This window comes from Haliotis rufescens, unplaced genomic scaffold (assembly GCF_023055435.1).
Source record: "Haliotis rufescens isolate VD_foot unplaced genomic scaffold, xgHalRufe1.0.p SCAF_10, whole genome shotgun sequence".
Classification (NCBI taxonomy): domain Eukaryota; kingdom Metazoa; phylum Mollusca; class Gastropoda; order Lepetellida; family Haliotidae; genus Haliotis; species Haliotis rufescens.
The window spans coordinates 14,169,557-14,190,078 of NW_025963780.1; the positions used below are offsets into that span (position 1 = coordinate 14,169,557).

General features: G+C 43.9%; 1 protein-coding gene across 2 annotated transcripts in view; it reads right to left on the reverse strand.

Annotated features, from left to right (window-relative positions):
- LOC124112108 (inhibin beta A chain-like) overlaps positions 1-20,522 on the reverse strand; it is a 69,677-nt gene that overhangs the window by 22,565 nt on the left and 26,590 nt on the right. The gene's annotated exons all lie outside the window — the stretch shown is intronic.

The window sequence follows — 20,522 nt, forward strand, 5'->3', positions numbered from 1 at the left end:
AAAACATACAGCCACACAAACGCCTACCTTGTCCCTACACCATACTGCCACACACACGCCGACCTAGTCATTAAAACATACTGTCACACAGACGCCCACCTTGTCATTACAACATACAGCCACACACACGCCCACCTTGTCATTACTACATACAGCCACACACTCGCCCAACTTGTCATTACAACATACTGCCACACACACGCCCACCTTGTCATTACAACATACAGCGTCAAACAAGCCCACCTTTTCATTACAACATAGAACCACACACACACACCTTTTCATTACAACATACTGCCAACCACACGCCCACCTTGTAATTACAACATACAGCCACACACTCACCTTGTCATAATAACATACATACAGACACTCGCACACCTTGTAATTACAACATACAGCCGCACACTCGCCGACCTTGTCATAACAACCTACAGCCACACACACGGCCACCTTGTCATTATAACATGCAGCCAAACACACGCCCTTCTTGTTTTTACAACATGCAGCCAAACACACGCCCACCTTGTCAACAACATACAGCCACAGACGCACACACACCTTGTCATTACAACATACAGCCACACACACGCCCACCTTGTCATAACAACATACTGCCACACACACGACCACCTTGTCATTACAACATACAGCCACACACACGCCCTCCTTGTCATTACAACATACAGCTACACACTCGCCCACCTTGTCAACAACATACAGCCACACACACGACCATCTTGTCATTACAACATACAACCACATACACGCCCACCTTGTCATTACAACATACACCCACACACATGCCCACCTTGTGAATACAACATACTACCACACACACGCCCTCCTTGACATTACAACATACAGCCACACACACGTCCACCTTGTCATTACAAGATACTGCCACACACTCGCCAACCTTGTCATTACAACATAGAACCACACACACACACACCTTGTCAGTAGAACATACAGTAGCATACACGCCCTCCTTGACATTACAACATACAGCCGCACACACGTCCACCTTGTCATTACAAGATACTGCCACACACTCGCCAACCTTGTCATTAAAACATACAGCCACACATTCGCCGACCTTGTCATAACAACATAGAACCACACACACAAACACACCTTGTCATAATAACATACAGCCACACTAACGCCCTCCTTGTCATTACAACATACAGCCAAACACAAGCCCGCCCTGTCATTACAACATACAGCCACACACACGCCCTCCTTGTCATAACAACATACTGCCACACACACGACCACCTTGTCATTACAACATAGAACCACACACACGCCCACCTTGTCATTACATCATACAGCCACACACACGCGCCCTCATTGTCATTACAACATACAGCCACACACACGCCCGCCTTGTCCTTACAACGTGGAACCACATATTCGTCCACCTTGTCCTTACAACATACAGCCACACACTCGCCCACCTTGTCATTACAACATACATCCACACACACGCCCACCTTGTCATTACAACATACAGCCACACACACGCCTATCTTGTCATTACAATATACAGCCACACACACGCCCACCTTGTCATTACAACATACAGCCACACACACGCCTATCTTGTCATTACAATATACAGCCACACACACGCCCACCTTGTCCTTACAAGATAGAACCACACACTCGCCCACCTTGTCCTTACAACATACAGCTACACACTCGCCCACTTTGTCAACAACATACAGCCACACACTCGCCCACCTTGTCATTACAACATACAGCCACACACTCGCCCACCTTGTCATTACAACATACAGCCACACACACACGCCAATCTTGTCATTACAACATACAGCCACAAACACGCCCACCTTGTTCCTACACCATACTGCCACACACACGCCCACCTTGTCCTTACAAAATGGAACAACACACTCGCCCACCTTGTCCTTACAACATACAGCCACACACTCGCCCATCTTGTCAACAACATACAGCCACACGCTCGCCCACCTTGTCATTACAGCATACAGCCACACACACGCCCACCTTGTCATTACATCATACAGCCACACACACGCGCCCTCATTGTCATTACAACATACAGCCACACACTCGCCCACTTTGTCAACAACATACAGCCACACACTCGCCCACCTTGTCATTACAACATACAGCCACACACTCGCCCACCTTGTCATTACAACATACAGCCACACACACACGCCAATCTTGTCATTACAACATACAGCCACAAACACGCCCACCTTGTTCCTACACCATACTGCCACACACACGCCCACCTTGTCCTTACAAAATGGAACAACACACTCGCCCACCTTGTCCTTACAACATACAGCCACACACTCGCCCATCTTGTCAACAACATACAGCCACACGCTCGCCCACCTTGTCATTACAGCATACAGCCACACACACGCCCACCTTGTCAATACATCATACAGCCACACACACGCGCCCTCATTGTCATTACAACATACAGCCACACACACGCCCGCCTTGTCCTTACAACGTGGAACCACATATTCGTCCACCTTGTCCTTACAACATACAGCCACACACTCGCCCACCTTGTCATTACAACATACATCCACACACACGCCCACCTTGTCATTACAACATACAGCCACACACACGCCTATCTTGTCATTACAATTGTGGAATCTTTGGTAAATACTTTCGAGACTTGTCAATCCCAACCATGGAAAGTCATTTTGACTGCTCTTTTGCTGATGAAGTAATATGCTCAGTCAAAAATATTGAAAACAACGAAACATCTGATGCTCATACCGATGTAACTGCTAACCATCCATTGAAGAGACCATTCACCATTGCAGAGGTAGTAAGTACAGTTAAAGGACTGAAAAACAATAAATCTCCGGGACCTGATGGGCTCACAAACGAACATATTAAGTATGCGGGAAGATCTTTATTAAAGCATATTATGGTATTATTCAATGCTATTATTAAACATGAATATATACCCAAAATGTATCATATTGGCGAAATCTTACCAGTACATAAGGGACGAGGAAAAAGTAAAAGTGATCCATCTAACTACAGGGGCATAACACTAACTTCAGTCCTAAGTAAGCTTTTCGAAAGAATGCTTCTCAACAGAATCGAAAAATGGATAAGCGACGATGTAACCTTCCCTCACCCACTACAGTTTGGATTTAGAAAAAATGCTGGTGCTGAAACGGCGGCTCTCACTCTTCTAGAAAGTATTTCATACTTTAACGAAAGAAACTCACCAGTTTATTGTGCCTTCCTCGATAACGAGAAAGCCTTCGATCGTGTTTGGCTTGACGGTCTCTTCTACAAATTACATAAATTTGGTATCAATGGTAAATTATGGAGAATTCTACGTTTGTCTTACAATTCTATGTACTCATGTGTTAGCTTTGCTGGCTTCAAATCTGATGTTTTCCCTGTTAAACAGGGTGTAGGTCAGGGTCGTGTCATATCAGCATGGCTCTTTACTCTTTATATAAACGATTTGCTTCATGAACTAAGCAATTCCGGTTGTGGACTATGTCTCCCATGGGGACGATGCCAAGGAATACTGTTAGCAGACGACACGACCTTGATCAGCTGTAACACAACAGGTCTTCAAATGCTCCTAAACGTTGCAGAAAATTATGGTAACAAGTGGCAGTTAAAATACAATGTGTTCAAAAGTGCTGTCCTAACTTTTGGATGTAGTAAAAAAATAGTGTCGCCTGAACATCTTTACATTGGTAAGATAAAATTACCTGTTCAAAAGGCAATTGTCTATGCGGGAGTGTACATAAGTACTGCTAAAACTTCGGTAGAAAGAACGAGGTTAGCATGTGAAAAACTGAGAAAATTGATAAATGTAAACCATGATTCTGGCCTGTACTTTGGTGGACTTAATCCTATAGCCGCCGTGCGCATCTGGCAACGAGTGATATTACCCTGTGGCTTATATGGATGTAATGTGTGGGGAAAACTATCATTAAAGGAATATGAAATGCTAGAAATCACTCAACGCTATTTTTGTAAGAAAATCCAGGGTTTTAATAAGCGTATGCCTAAAGAAATAGAGAGGGACACAATTGGTGTTATATCAGTACAAGGATACATTGATCAACAAAAGCTTTTGCTCCTTGGTAAGCTATGTAATTCAAACCTAATGTATATTTTCAAACAAATGTTTCTAGCCCGACTTGGACAGTTTAGATATAAAACAACACTAGTTAATAAGAACAAGTGGGACACGAAATCACCCATCTTTAGCATGCTACATCTTGTCTCCAAATATAATTTATCTGACGAGGTTAATGATTATATAATGTGTTCAAATTTCATCAAGAAACGATTATGGTCAAAACTGGTGAAAGAAAAGATTCACCTTCACGAAAAACAATTACTAAACAATGCGTTTCTGAGCAGATTATCTCTGTCAAGATAACTAACAATACGATCTGGACGAGAACATAGATTATGGAAACTTGCTCTCGATAGACGAGAATATTTTACTTCCTCAGCTAGACTAGTTCGCTTAGGTTCAATGCCAATAGAATCAAAGGAATGTATTTGTGGAACAGTTGCGAATGATATAGTGAAACACGTTTTCATGTCATGTCAAAAGAATTTAGAAGAAAGAAATATCATATTTGATAAAATCATTGATTTGCTTGATGTTAAAATATTTGTGAGAATCTGGGCAGACGATGACACCTTTCTGACTTTTTTGCTTGGCGGGTTACCCGAACAACTTGAAGTAGAATTAGACTACAATGTATGGGCAGAGAGCATGATAAATATTGGTGGTGCAGTAAAAAAGTGGGATGAAGTCATCTGAAGCTGCTTATACTAAACAATGTATGTATTGTAAACAAGTGTACATTTGTAAATAACACATGCTAATTGTCCATCTAATAACACAAATAATCAATACGATACATATGTATAATATTTTTTATGAACTACTTCTGACATATATGTAATATATATATGTATGTGTGTGTGCACATTTATACTATAGATGTTGTCCTTTCACTGTATACCTTGTACTCTTCATGAAATGGAGGAAATAAAGAAGATCTTCCAATCTTGTCATTACAACATACAGCCACAAACACGCCCACCTTGTTCCTACACCATACTGCCACACACACGCCCACCTTGTCAACAACATACAGCCACACGCTCGCCCGACTTGTCAACAAACAAGCCCACCTCTTCATTACAACATAGAACCACACACTCCCTCCTTGTCATTACAACATACAGCCACACACACGCCCACCTTGTCATTACTACATACAGCCACACTCGCCCAACTTGTCATTACAACATACTGCCACACACACGCCGACCTTGTCATTACAACATACAGCGTCAAACAAGCCCACCTTTTCATTACAACATAGAACCACACACACACACCTTCTCATTACAACATACTGCCAACCACACGCCCACCTTGTAATTACAACATACAGCCACACACTCGCCTTGTCATAATAACATACATACAGACACTCGCACACCTTGTCATTACAACATACTGCCAAACACAAGCCCACCTTTTCATTACAACACACAGCCAGACACACGCCCGCCTAGTCATTACAACATACAGCGTCAAACAAGCCCACCTCTTCATTACAACATAGAACCACACACGCCCTCCTGGTCCTTACAACATACAGCCAACCACACGCCCACCTTGTAATTACAACATACAGCCACACACTCGCCGACCTTGTCATAACAACCTACAGCCACACACACGGCCACCTTGTCATTACAACATGCAGCCAAACACACGCCCTTCTTGTTTTTACAACATGCAGCCAAACACACGCCCACCTTGTCAACAAACAAGCCCACCTCTTCATTACAACATACAACCACACATTCGCCCTCCTTGATCTTACAACATACAGCCAACCACACGCCCACCTTGTCATTACAACCTACAGTCACACACTCGCCCACCTTGTCATTACAACCTACAGCCACACACACACCCACCTTGTCATTACAACATGCAGCCAAACACACGCCCTTCTTGTTTTTACAACATGCAGCCAAACACACGCCCACCTTGTCAACAACATACAGCCACAGACGCACACTCACCTTGTCATTACAACATACAGCCACACACACGCCCTCCTTGTCATAACAACATACTGCCACACACACGACCACCTTGTCATTACAACATACAGCCACACACACGCCCTCCTTGTCATTACAACGTACAGCCACACACACGCCCTCCTTGTCATTACAACATACAGCTACACACTTGCCCACCTTGTCAACAACATACAGCCACACACACGCCCACCTTGTCAACAACATACAGCCAGACACACGCCTATCTTGTCATTACAACATACAGCCACACACACGCCCACCTTGTCCTTAAAACATAAAGCAACACACTCGCCCACCTTGTCAACAACATACAGCCACACACATGACCATCTTGTCATTACAACATACAACCACATACACGCCCACCTTGTCATTACAACATACACCCACACACACGCCCACCTTGTGAATACAACATACTACCACACACACGCCCTCCTGGACATTACAACATACAGCCACACACACGTCCACCTTGTCATTACAAGATACTGCCACACACTCGCCAACCTTGTCATTACAACATAGAACCACACACACACACACCTTGTCAGTAGAACATACAGTCGCATACACGCCCTCCTTGACATTGCACCATACAGCCGCACACACGTCCACCTTGTCATTACAAGATACTGCCACACGCTCGCCAACCTTGTCATTAAAACATACAGCCACACATTCGCCGACCTTGTCATAACAACATAGAACCACACACACAAACACACCTTGTCATAATAGCATACAGCCACACTAACGCCCTCCTTGTCATTACAACATACAGCCAAACACAAGCCCGCCCTGTCATTACAACATACAGCCGGACACACGCCCTCCTTGTCATAACAACATACAGCCACATACACGCCCTCCTTGTCATAACAACATACTGCCACACACACGACCACCTTGTCATTACAACATACAGCCACACACACGCCCTCCTTGTCATTACAACATACAGCCAAACACAAGCTCGCCCTGTCATTACAAAATACAGCCACACACACGCCCACCTTGTCATTACAACATACAACCACACACACATGCCCACCTTGTCATAACAACCTACAGCCACACACACACACACCTTGTCAAAACAACATACAGCCACACACACGACCACCTTCTCATAACAACATACAGACACACACGCACCCATCCTGTCATTACAACATACAACCACAAACACGCCCATCTTTTGAAACAACATACAGCCACACACACGCCCATCTTGTCATACAACACACAGCCACACACACGCCCACCTTGTCACAACAACATACAGCCAAACACACGCCCACCTTCTCATAACAACCTACAGCCACACACACACACACCTTGTCATAACAACATACAGCCACACACACGTCCACCTTGTCATAACAACATACAGCCACACACACGCGCCCACCTTGTCATTACAACATACAACCACATACACACAGACCTTGTGATTACAACGTACAGCCACACTTACGGCCACCTACTCATTAAAACACACAGCCACACTCGCCCACCTTGTCATTACAACATACAACCACACACACGCCCAAGTTGTCAATACAACATACAGCCACACTAACGCCCACCTTGTCATTGCAACATACAGCCACACTAACGCCCGTTTTGTACTTACAACATAGAACCACACACTCGCCCACCTTGTCATAACAACATAGAACCACAAACACGCACCTTGTCATAACAACATACAGCCACGCACTTGCCCACCTTTTCCTTACAACACACATCCACACACACGCCCACCTTGTCATTACAACATACAGCCACACACTCGCCCACCTTGTCCTTACAACATAGAACCACACACTCGCCCACCTTGTCATTACAACATACTGCTACACACACACCCACCTTGTCATTACAACATACAGCCACACACACGCCCACCATGTCATTACAACATACAGCCACACACACACCCACCTTGTCATTACATCATACATCCACACACACGACAACCTTGTCATTACAACATACAGACGCACACTCGCCCACCTTGTCCTTACAACATATGGACACACACACGCCCACCTTGTCATTACAACCCACAGCCACACACACGCCCACCTTGTCGTAACAACATACAGCCACACACACGCCCACCTTGTCATTACAACCTACAGCCACACACATGCCCATCTTGTCATTACAACATGCAGCCAAACACACGCCCTTCTTGTTTTACAACATGCAGCTAAACACACGCCCACCTTGTCCTTACAACATACAGCCAAACACACGCCCACCTTGTCATTACATCATACAGTTACACACACGCGCCCTCATTGTCATTACAACATACAGCCACACACACGCCCGCCTTGTCCTTACAACGTGGAACCACATATTCGTCCACCTTGTCCTTACAACATACAGCCACACACTCGCCCACCTTGTCATTACAACATACATCCACACACACGCCCACCTTGTCATTACAACATACAGCCACACACACGCCTATCTTGTCATTACAATATACAGCCACACACACGCCCACCTTGTCCTTACAAGATAGAACCACACACTCGCCGACCTTGTCCTTACAACATACAGCTACACACTCGCCCACTTTGTCATCAACATACAGCCACACACTCGCCCACCTTGTCATTACAACATACAGCCACACACTCGCCCACCTTGTCATAACAACATACTGCCACACACACGACCACCTTGTCATTACAACATACAGCCACACACACGCCCTCCTTGTCATAACAACATACTGCCACACACACGACCACCTTGTCATTACAACATACAGCCACACACACGCCCTCCTTGTCATTACAACATACAGCCAAACACAAGCTCGCCCTGTCATTACAACATACAGCCACACACACGCCCTCCTTGTCATAACAACATACAGCCACATACACGCCCTCCTTGTCATAACAACATACTGCCACACACACGACCACCTTGTCATTACAACATACAGCCACACACACGCCCTCCTTGTCATTACAACATACAGCCAAACACAAGCTCGCCCTGTCATTACAAAATACAGCCACACACACGCCCACCTTGTCATTACAACATACAACCACACACACATGCCCACCTTGTCATAACAACCTACAGCCACACACACGCACACCTTGTCAAAACAACATACAGCCACACACACGACCACCTTGTCATTACAACATACAGCCACACACACGCCCTCCTTGTCATAACAACATACTGCCACACACACGACCACCTTGTCATTACAACATACAGCCACACACACGCCCTCCTTGTCATTACAACATACAGCCAAACACAAGCTCGCCCTGTCATTACAACATACAGCCACACACACGCCCTCCTTGTCATAACAACATACAGCCACATACACGCCCTCCTTGTCATAACAACATACTGCCACACACACGACCACCTTGTCATTACAACATACAGCCACACACACGCCCTCCTTGTCATTACAACATACAGCCAAACACAAGCTCGCCCTGTCATTACAAAATACAGCCACACACACGCCCACCTTGTCATTACAACATACAACCACACACACATGCCCACCTTGTCATAACAACCTACAGCCACACACACGCACACCTTGTCAAAACAACATACAGCCACACACACGACCACCTTCTCATAACAACATACAGACACACACGCACCCATCCTGTCATTACAACATACAACCACAAACACGCCCATCTTTTGAAACAACATACAGCCACACACACGCCCATCTTGTCATACAACACACAGCCACACACACGCCCACCTTGTCACAACAACATACAGCCAAACACACGCCCACCTTCTCATAACAACCTACAGCCACACACACACACACCTTGTCATAACAACATACAGCCACACACACGTCCACCTTGTCATAACAACATACAGCCACACACACGCGCCCACCTTGTCATTACAACATACAACCACATACACACAGACCTTGTGATTACAACGTACAGCCACACTTACGGCCACCTACTCATTAAAACACACAGCCACACTCGCCCACCTTGTCATTACAACATACAACCACACACACGCCCAAGTTGTCAATACAACATACAGCCACACTAACGCCCACCTTGTCATTGCAACATACAGCCACACTAACGCCCGTTTTGTACTTACAACATAGAACCACACACTCGCCCACCTTGTCATAACAACATAGAACCACAAACACGCACCTTGTCATAACAACATACAGCCACACACTTGCCCACCTTTTCCTTACAACACACATCCACACACACGCCCACCTTGTCATTACAACATACAGCCACACACTCGCCCACCTTGTCCTTACAACATAGAACCACACACTCGCCCACCTTGTCATTACAACATACTGCTACACACACACCCACCTTGTCATTACAACATACAGCCACACACACGCCCACCATGTCATTACAACATACAGCCACACACACACCCACCTTGTCATTACATCATACATCCACACACACGACAACCTTGTCATTACAACATACAGACGCACACTCGCCCACCTTGTCCTTACAACATATGGACACACACACGCCCACCTTGTCATTACAACCCACAGCCACACACACGCCCACCTTGTCGTAACAACATACAGCCACACACACGCCCACCTTGTCATTACAACCTACAGCCACACACATGCCCATCTTGTCATTACAACATGCAGCCAAACACACGCCCTTCTTGTTTTACAACATGCAGCTAAACACACGCCCACCTTGTCCTTACAACATACAGCCAAACACACGCCCACCTTGTCATTACATCATACAGTTACACACACGCGCCCTCATTGTCATTACAACATACAGCCACACACACGCCCGCCTTGTCCTTACAACGTGGAACCACATATTCGTCCACCTTGTCCTTACAACATACAGCCACACACTCGCCCACCTTGTCATTACAACATACATCCACACACACGCCCACCTTGTCATTACAACATACAGCCACACACACGCCTATCTTGTCATTACAATATACAGCCACACACACGCCCACCTTGTCCTTACAAGATAGAACCACACACTCGCCGACCTTGTCCTTACAACATACAGCTACACACTCGCCCACTTTGTCATCAACATACAGCCACACACTCGCCCACCTTGTCATTACAACATACAGCCACACACTCGCCCACCTTGTCATTACAACATACAGCCACACACACACGCCAACCTTGTCATTACAACATACAGCCACAAACACGCCCACCTTGTTCCTACACCATACTGCCACACACACGCCCACCTTGTCCTTACAAAATGGAACAACACACTCGCCCACCTTGTCCTTACAACATACAGCCACACACTCGCGCCCTCATTGTCATTACAACATACAGCCACACACACGCCCGCCTTGTTCTTACAACGTGGAACCACATATTCGTCCACCTTGTCCTTACAACATACAGCCACACACTCGCCCACCTTGTCATTACAACATACATCCACACACACGCCCACCTTGTCATTACAACATACAGCCACACACACGCCTATCTTGTCATTACAATATACAGCCACACACACGCCCACCTTGTCCTTACAAGATAGAATCACACACTCGCCCACTTTGTCAACAACATACAGCTACACACTCGCCCACCTTGTCATTACAACATACAGCCACACACTCGCCCACCTTGTCATTACAACATACAGCTACACACACACGCCAATCTTGTCATTACAACATACAGCCACAAACACGCCCACCTTGTTCCTACACCATACTGCCACACACACGCCCACCTTGTCCTTACAAAATGGAACCACACACTCGCCCACCTTGTCCTTACAACATACAGCCACACACTCGCCCATCTTGTCAACAACATACAGCCACACGCTCGCCCGTCTTGTCACCAAGACATAGCTTCACACTTGCCATTATACACACGCTCGCCGAGACAGATTAACGGGATATCAGCGGAATGAAACTGACGGGTAGAAATGTTAATGATAGCTATATGGAACATACGCTACCAGAGTGCGAGAACTGTGTCGAAGTGTTCTAACCCTACATTACTCTACAACAAACACGAGCATGTACGCACGCACACGTAATTATAGTTCCAATCTGTAGGTTTCTCCCCGCAGGATCTGAAGTGACGGAGAGCAAGGAGCAGGGAAGGAACATATATGTATAGGTCTGAATGATAAAACCTTCAAGACGATCATATCAACGATTCTCATGTAGGAGAGCATTACGCCTTTCTAATAAATGCCAGGAATTTATGTTTTGGCAAGGCGACATTTTCCGTGTTTCTTATAACAAGTATAATGCCCTATAACAGGATGAGTCGAATGCTGTGAATGGCGGCTTGAGAACAACACTGGGCACACGGGGTGGGATGCGGTCGTTGGGGTTTATCAGTGATGGAATTGTAGATGTTGTGAGAGCACACACTTCTTTTCTTCGCCACTTTCAAATAACATTTTCTTTAATTTCTGCATATTCACATCAATATTCCTAGTTTATTTTTAAATTGTTGTTTGTTTTAAACTTAATAATAAACTTAATAATAAAGAAACATTTTAAAAAACATTATAGCTATGTTTACTAGTCTACCATTATAGACAGGAGTTACTTCTCGGAGTGAACAATGGCATGTCATATCTCGAAGCACAGCCAAGCTTATAAAAGCCAAACTTTATATTGCAAACATGCCAGTCCCAACAACAGGTCACATTTCATGAATGGAGACGGTTGACAGTGACATCTTTGAACATCAAAGTTGTAGTCGTACATTTGACAGTAGTTTAAGGTGACGCACGGTTCTTATTTACCCAAGTCGAGTGAAATTTATATCCGGCTAGCACATTATGGTGTAAATGTTCAAAGAGTGAGTGAGTATGGTTTTACGCCGCTTTTAGCAATATTCCAGCCATATCACGGCATCACACATTGTACCCATGTCGGGAATCGAACCCGGGTCTTCGGCGTGACGAGCTACCGCTTTAACCACTAGGCTATCCGACCGCCCCAAATGTTCAACGAAAAGTAACAGAATGGGAATGATTCTGATGAACACGCGTGGGGTATGTATAAAGGTTTTTGGTTAGAATGGTAAGAGACGTAATGGTTTACATGATTTGTAACAAGATACTGAAGCGTGTGATTGAATAATAGGTGGACATTTTTAATCTAAACCATTCACTGGTGTCCAGCCATTGAGATGTGGGTAATAAATAGTTGTTTGAATTAATTGTATTCATATTTGTGTATTTGTGCAGTTTTTGTGTGCAGATTTTAGTAAGACCTGCTATAAAAATGCAGATTATAAGGTTTCTAGTCGGAATCGTACATGGGTTCTATATATTTCGTATGATTATGGAAATGTCTTTTGTCGCGTTAATATTTATGTTAGACAGGTCTAAGTTCTTTCAAATCATTACGTTTTAATCATTTAGTAGGTAAACCTACTGTGTTTGTAAATTTTATGTAGTCCCACTGTAGATTACATACATCATATTTATACATTTGATACCTAGCGCCAAAGTAGCTTTACGCGCGTAATTGCACATGAGTACAAAGGTCCGCTATCTTAGAACATTCCAAAAAGAGGTTACAGGTAGTTATAAATCTGACAAATATTACTAACGGTCAAGATGAAAATAGTCATGGTCCGGACTAGTTCAAGTGTTTCGAATGAAGTTGTCAAATAACCCTCCAAAGGTGTATGTTTTAAATTCATCATAACATGGTTCACATTTGCACTGCTAGGACTTACCCAATTTATTGAACCCAGAAGACAATCTGGATCTGTAGTAATGTTCAACATTAACCTGATGACGTGCTGGTGGAATGTGCCAACTGGCACAACCATTGCCAGCTGAAAACACTTTGAAGTTTGGCAATCAACTCCGTTTTTACCTGCAGATGAGTGAGTGATTGAGTTTGGTTTTACGCCGTTTTAGCAATATTCCAGCAATGTCATGACGGGGGACACCAGAAATTGAGTTCACACATTGTGCCCATGTCGGATCTTCCGCGTGACGGGCGAACGTAGCTACAGATGACAACTCGAGAGAGACTGTTCATGTTTATGACTGGTGGTTATGTGGTCCTGACACAGTGATAAGCGTGTGTTTTACTAAGTGTTTGTGTAATAACAACATAACTTCATCAAGTTTGATATAATGTTGCTCTGATATCGAGACCGCTTCCGTGGTCTAGTGGTAGAGCGTCCGCCCGCAGAGCGGAAGGTCCGGGGTTTGATCCCCGGCCGCGTCATATCAAAAGACGTTAAAAAATGGCACTTGTTGTTATCCTGTCTGGCGCTCGGCATTAAGGGGCTAAAACAAGGACCGGTCGGCTCGTAGTCAGTATACTGTGTCTGAGTGGGGTATTCATTTTAAACCGCGACATGGTATCTCAGTGAGCTAGCACTATAAATCGGCATCAGTCCGGACTCGTACAAGCAGCCACACACACACACGTGCATGCACATCACGTTATTAGTGCAATAATCTTGGGCGCGACATTAAACCCAATTTCACCTCACCTCATCTCACTCCACCTCTGATATCGAAAGAATATAATATTCTAATGGGTTATCGGCAGTCATTGTTTATGTATCGTCGGCTGTCGACAGATGGATGTTTTCATACTTACGGTTTTTGTACCAAAAAAAGTCTTATTTACAAGAGTTTTTTACCAATCAGAATCAAGCATTCTTCAGTGTCACGGTTGAATTTCTTATATTGAAAAGTCTAATGTTTTCAAGCCGAAAAATGAGTTCTTCCTCAACGAACTGAAACGGCGAGAGTGCACTTTGACGAATACGAGTTGCTATCTGCCTCCTGCTTTATGCAGGTTAAGGAGGTCGGCGGACATATTTCACCCTTTTGTAGTTGGTCGACATGTGAACAGCGAGTCTTGCAAAGAAAAAAACGTATTTAGAGTAATGTGATTTCATTGACGTTTTATTTCGGCAAGCGTTTTCCAATTTCAAAGACATTACAAGAACTTGAAGGAATAAATGGTGATAAAACAGTAACCCTCCGCTCAAAACCAGGCATCAAAGTGAATATCCTCAACTGAAATATTTATCATACAAGAGGAATGAATGTGGACTGGTTTTCTGTGAGAATATAGAAGGTCTTAGATTAGAATTTGATGAGTCCAATGACTCCTGTGATGTTATGTGTTATTAAATACATCACACATACCAATATGTATGTCTAAGGAACTTGTACATGGCATCTCAAATGTTGAAGAACCAGATACAGTCACACTCATGTCCTGATAAATTGCCTCAAACATCTAGCACACCGAGTGAAGAATCTCATCAGCTCCCACAGAAAAAATAATTCTGGCATAGCTTTATGGTGCATCTGATGATTAATAACGTTTACTACTATTTTGCAAGCTTCATCTGACATCCCCAATAAAACCCTATTGCATAAGATATTGTGTTCCTATCAAGTAATGGAGAAAAGTAGACACCTTGTCATTCGGCTCAGGCCCCTTTTCTAATTCTTCCAAACTATTAGGAATATTGAATGGAAGTCTAGTGATGGACAACAATGATTGTGGTCAGGAGATGTTCTCTGGAAAAGTGACAACTCACAACAGAAGTTTAGATCATAATTCAGCAACGGCCACTGTTTAAGGAGATAGAAGACATTCCATCATTGCCCAAGTCAAGAGAAAGGACCGTTTCCCTTTGTGCACATTTCAGATTCCATACTGACCCAGAAGAAAGGTCCCACATGTACTGTGATCATTTCTCTAATCAAAGCTTCCAGTGAAGACATTCTTCACCAGGCAACATTGATTGACATGGTATTTTGTCTATACAAGCTCGCAGGTAATCAAAAAGGATTTATCTCTTTCCCAAGCTGGACTGGATTCAATACCCTCCACCAGAATACAGACATTCCTGCAGTGAGTTAAATTGGTTATTTGCCAGTGATTTATACCTCTCGTACCGATTATACCTACCATATACCCTGTTCTGAAAAAGAGTGTTGCCACTGCTGATGTTGTACACCAGGCTGTTTATGCATATTCGATGGCAGAATGCGGCGTTGATGTAGAGAACATTGTTCAACTTGGAAACTTTCACACAACCATGGCATTTATGAGTCAAGACGCAGGTATTGAAAACTTTCTGATAGAGTATGATATATACGTGACGAGTCATCATCTCGGCATGATTTGTGCAGACAGCTTCACATAGCCTTCCCTTCCCTTCCCTGCAGCCCACCCTCCTTGGCAAGTGGACAACAACTCAACGATATGGAACAGAGATTTCAGATAATATTTCACATTGTTGAAATAACAAGACTTTAGCCACTCTGAAAATAAGATATCTTTGGAAAAGAATATTACAACTGATGCTATAATTTCCCGCATGAATATTAAGTAGTTCTCTTTGAATAGTAACATTTCACATCGATCATATAGTCTATATCGGCCATGAAAAGATTGAGTGCTATCATGAAAAACATAATTCTGTATGTACTATTCTTCATCAAATAGTGTTTAAAAATATTGGTCTTCGGTTTTAGTCATGTAAATATATGTTACATACAGTTTCATTTCTATTTCGTGAGACTATAGCCATGTCCTCACTTATATCACGGCTCATGTCATGTCATTTTATGTTCGGGGCGGTCGGGTAGCCTGGTGGTTAAAGCGTTCGCTCGACACGCCGAAGACCCGGGTTCGATTCCCGACATGGGTACAATTTGTGAAGCCCATTTCTGGTGTCCCCCGCCGTGATATGGCTGGAATATTGCTAAAAGCGGCGTAAAACCATACTCGCTCGCTCATTTTATGTTCGATCTGTCCAAACGGCAATGGAATCATGTCATGGCTCAGGTCATGTTTGATCTGTCAAAATGGCAATGGGTTCATGTCATTGCCTTATATAACAGCTTACATAGAAGCAGATAGGGTGCAGTGCTGTAGAACTTTCTTTAGAAAATTGTATAAGAGATATAAACATTTCCCAAATAATCTGAGTAATTCTTTTTGCCTTGCTTAGTCAAAGTCAATCTAGAGAATGTGTCCTGTTTTTATTGGGGTTACTGATGCCATGCATAGTTGCCTCAAATCGAGATAATACTGTTAAAAGCGGTGTTAAACCCAACTCACTCCCTCTGATCGAGTTTAGAGCAGTGTTTCAGTTCATTGATGGTTAGTTTGCTGTTCAGAGACAATATCTAACTTGTATTTTATCTCCAGTTAAAAACACTTCTTCACAGTGCAGAATCAAGGCACACTCAAGCGTCCACGCTGTCCAAAGGAGAAGACGCGATGCATATTGCAGTATGTGCCATTGTGTTCATGCAATGGAGGATAGTTTAGAGAATTATTTAGTGGAGGAATTTTGTTGTTACCACGAGGAGGCTGATATTCATGTTATACTTCATTTAAAGCACACTGCTTCACATCATGACTGTACTGACATTCATAGTCCAGAGACTGATGCGTTGGTACTTGCTTTGAGCCACTCTGTGAATATTCACGCAGACCTTTACCTAAATCTGAACATAAGATTCTGGTCAAAATAGGGAATTGCATCTGACAAATTTTTGTTACTGACACGTCAAATTCTGAAATGTCCTTCCGCCATAAAAAGTAGTGAAATATAATCAGACTCGAACTGCTGGAATATTGCTCGAAATAAAAGGTGAGGTGAAATTGGGTTTAACATCGCGTCCAGGATTATTGCACTTATATAGCGACGTGCATGCACGTGTGTGTGTGTGTGTGTGACTTCTTGTACTAGTCCGGACTGATAGCTAGCCCACTGAGATACCATGCCGCAGTTTAACATGAATACCCCACTCAGACACAGTATACTGACTCCGAGCCGACCAGTTCTTGTTTCAGCCCCTCAATGCCGAGTGTCAGGTAGCGTAACAACAACTACCATCTTTTAATGTCTTTTGATATGATATTAATGTGGTGATGCTGACACTGTAATAGAGGAGCTATTTCTGTTTCATGTACATCAAACAGACTTTAGATAACAGCCGGCAAGGACAGAATGGGTTTAATCTAATTCTGTTTCGTCTTTTTCAATTCGTGCATTCAATGAAAGACAATGTCACGCATTGACCAAACCTACCCTGAAAGACATTCAAGAGGTTCGTATTCTCTATTGGCATACGCTTCGACAGGATTCATAATATACTGAACCGCAAAAGAAACGTCACCCCAAGTTACATTGCATGGAAAGTTGTCATTTAAATATCTGGGTATTTTTTGTCAAAGTTCAACATTAACTTGTCCGGAAAAATGAAATTTGATGATAAAAAACAAAGCACTATAACCGATCGCCCAAACGCATCACGGCAACGGCCATGGTAACCCGATGCACGTGAGTTCATCGCAAATTGAAATGCACATGCGTTCCCCCATTTCTTGCCCTGTAAAAATCCACCCAGATCGGATAACATTCATTCACATGCCAAGATTGACAAGAAATTAGCGACACCAAGCCCTTGGACGATTGCAAGCTGGACAAACCGCCCGGCAAGTAGCCAATGCATTTCAAGTCCACGTAAGGACCATATATAGGCTCCAGCAACGGTACCAGACCACCAACACTACAGATGACCGACTACGTAGTGGAAGACCAAGGGTCACCACCCGACGTTAGGATCGTCAGAATGTGCGACAGCATCTTCAAGATCGCTTTGTTACTGCTGCGGAAACTGCTCGACAGACCATGGGGACACACCAGCGACACTTTAGTGCGGACACCGTGAGTCGACGATTGACGAGCCGCACGGAGGACCCATTCTGACGCCACGTCATCGCAGGGACCGTCTTCAGTGGGCAACACAGCACCAGCGTCACCATCAGTGGAGAAGAGTCCTCTTCTCAGACGAGAACCGTTGCTGTATCCCAACAGCAGATGACAGAGAACGAATCCGGCGACGCCGTAGGGAACGTTATTCGGATGCTTGTGTTGTTGAGAGAGACTTGTGGGGTTGTCCGAGCATCATGGTGTGGGGTGGATTTGGTCTTGCACAGAGGGTCGGCCCTGTGATCTTCCAGAACATCGGTCCTGGGGAGGTAATGGTGTCACAGCAGCTCGATTGATCAAGTCTTGAGACCACGACGCCGCAACCACGAGTTTCAGGATGATAACTCCCGTGCCAAGACTGCGAGAGCAACAAGAGACTTCCTCCAGCAGAATGGCATCATCCCATTGAGCACCTGTGGGGCGAGATTCAAAGACGGCTGAATGACGTCCGACCAAGGCCGACAACTGCAGCTGAACTGCATCAGACGTTCCTCAGAGTGTGGGCACAAGTGCCTATGGCCTGCATCAACCGCCTCATCCATGCCATGTATCGACGTTGCACGGCAGTCATCAATGCACATGGCGGACACACGAGATACTGACTTGTGATACCAATGACTTGTATTATGTCTCAAAGTATGTTTACAGTGTTTGGACAAATGGGGTTTCTCATATATCTATCCATGGTGACGTTTCTTTTGCGGTTCAGTAAAATTTTCAAGTTGTTCTCAATTGGCAGTAGTCTATGCACGATATATTGGGCCATATTTGAAAAACTGATGAAGATTTTTATTGTCAACAATGGAGAAGTCGTCTGTGCTCATTTGACCAACAGATTGGTAACAGTACGATGAATTTAAACCATGAGCTATCCAGGGTACGTTTTGCAACACATTCCAAGAATTGTAAAAATTGGATGAGTTTTGTGTTTTGTATAGGAAATTGAAACGTTTTGACATTTCTGAAATTTGAAACACTGTTTACCATTTAGGGAAGATTATTTGTGTCTGAGAACGTGACTGAGTTTAAATCATCAATTACCTTGATTGAAAATTTCAAATCCAGGAGCATTCAAATTTCAAATCCAGCAGCATGCAGACTTTTTCTCATTTAGTTGGGTCTGTTTCTGGTTTGGCCAAACGTTTCAAATCATTATCAATAATTATACTCTCTTGTCGATACTGTTGTCTTTTACTGTTTGGAGACCCACTCATTAGCTAAAGTTGCTTGAGTCGTTTGATGTCTTTCAGTGACACAGGGTATAGTCTTGTTCTAACCTTGCGCAATCTCAATGGTTCCTGAAAGAGAAGGTGTGGCTTCTGAGAATGGATGTAATTAGCATAACATTCAAAATATTTACGATCTCGTTGGAGTTTCCATGTACTATGCAATCCTCGGAATCGATGATGGTTGTGACAAATATGTAGGGTGGTGACACTTTACTGCACTTATGGTTGAGGGACTATGTATGCTGAGGGCCTTTTTATTCCACCATCAAATGACGTGGTCTGATGAGGACCATGTTCATCGGAAACCTTTTTCTTTCTAGTAC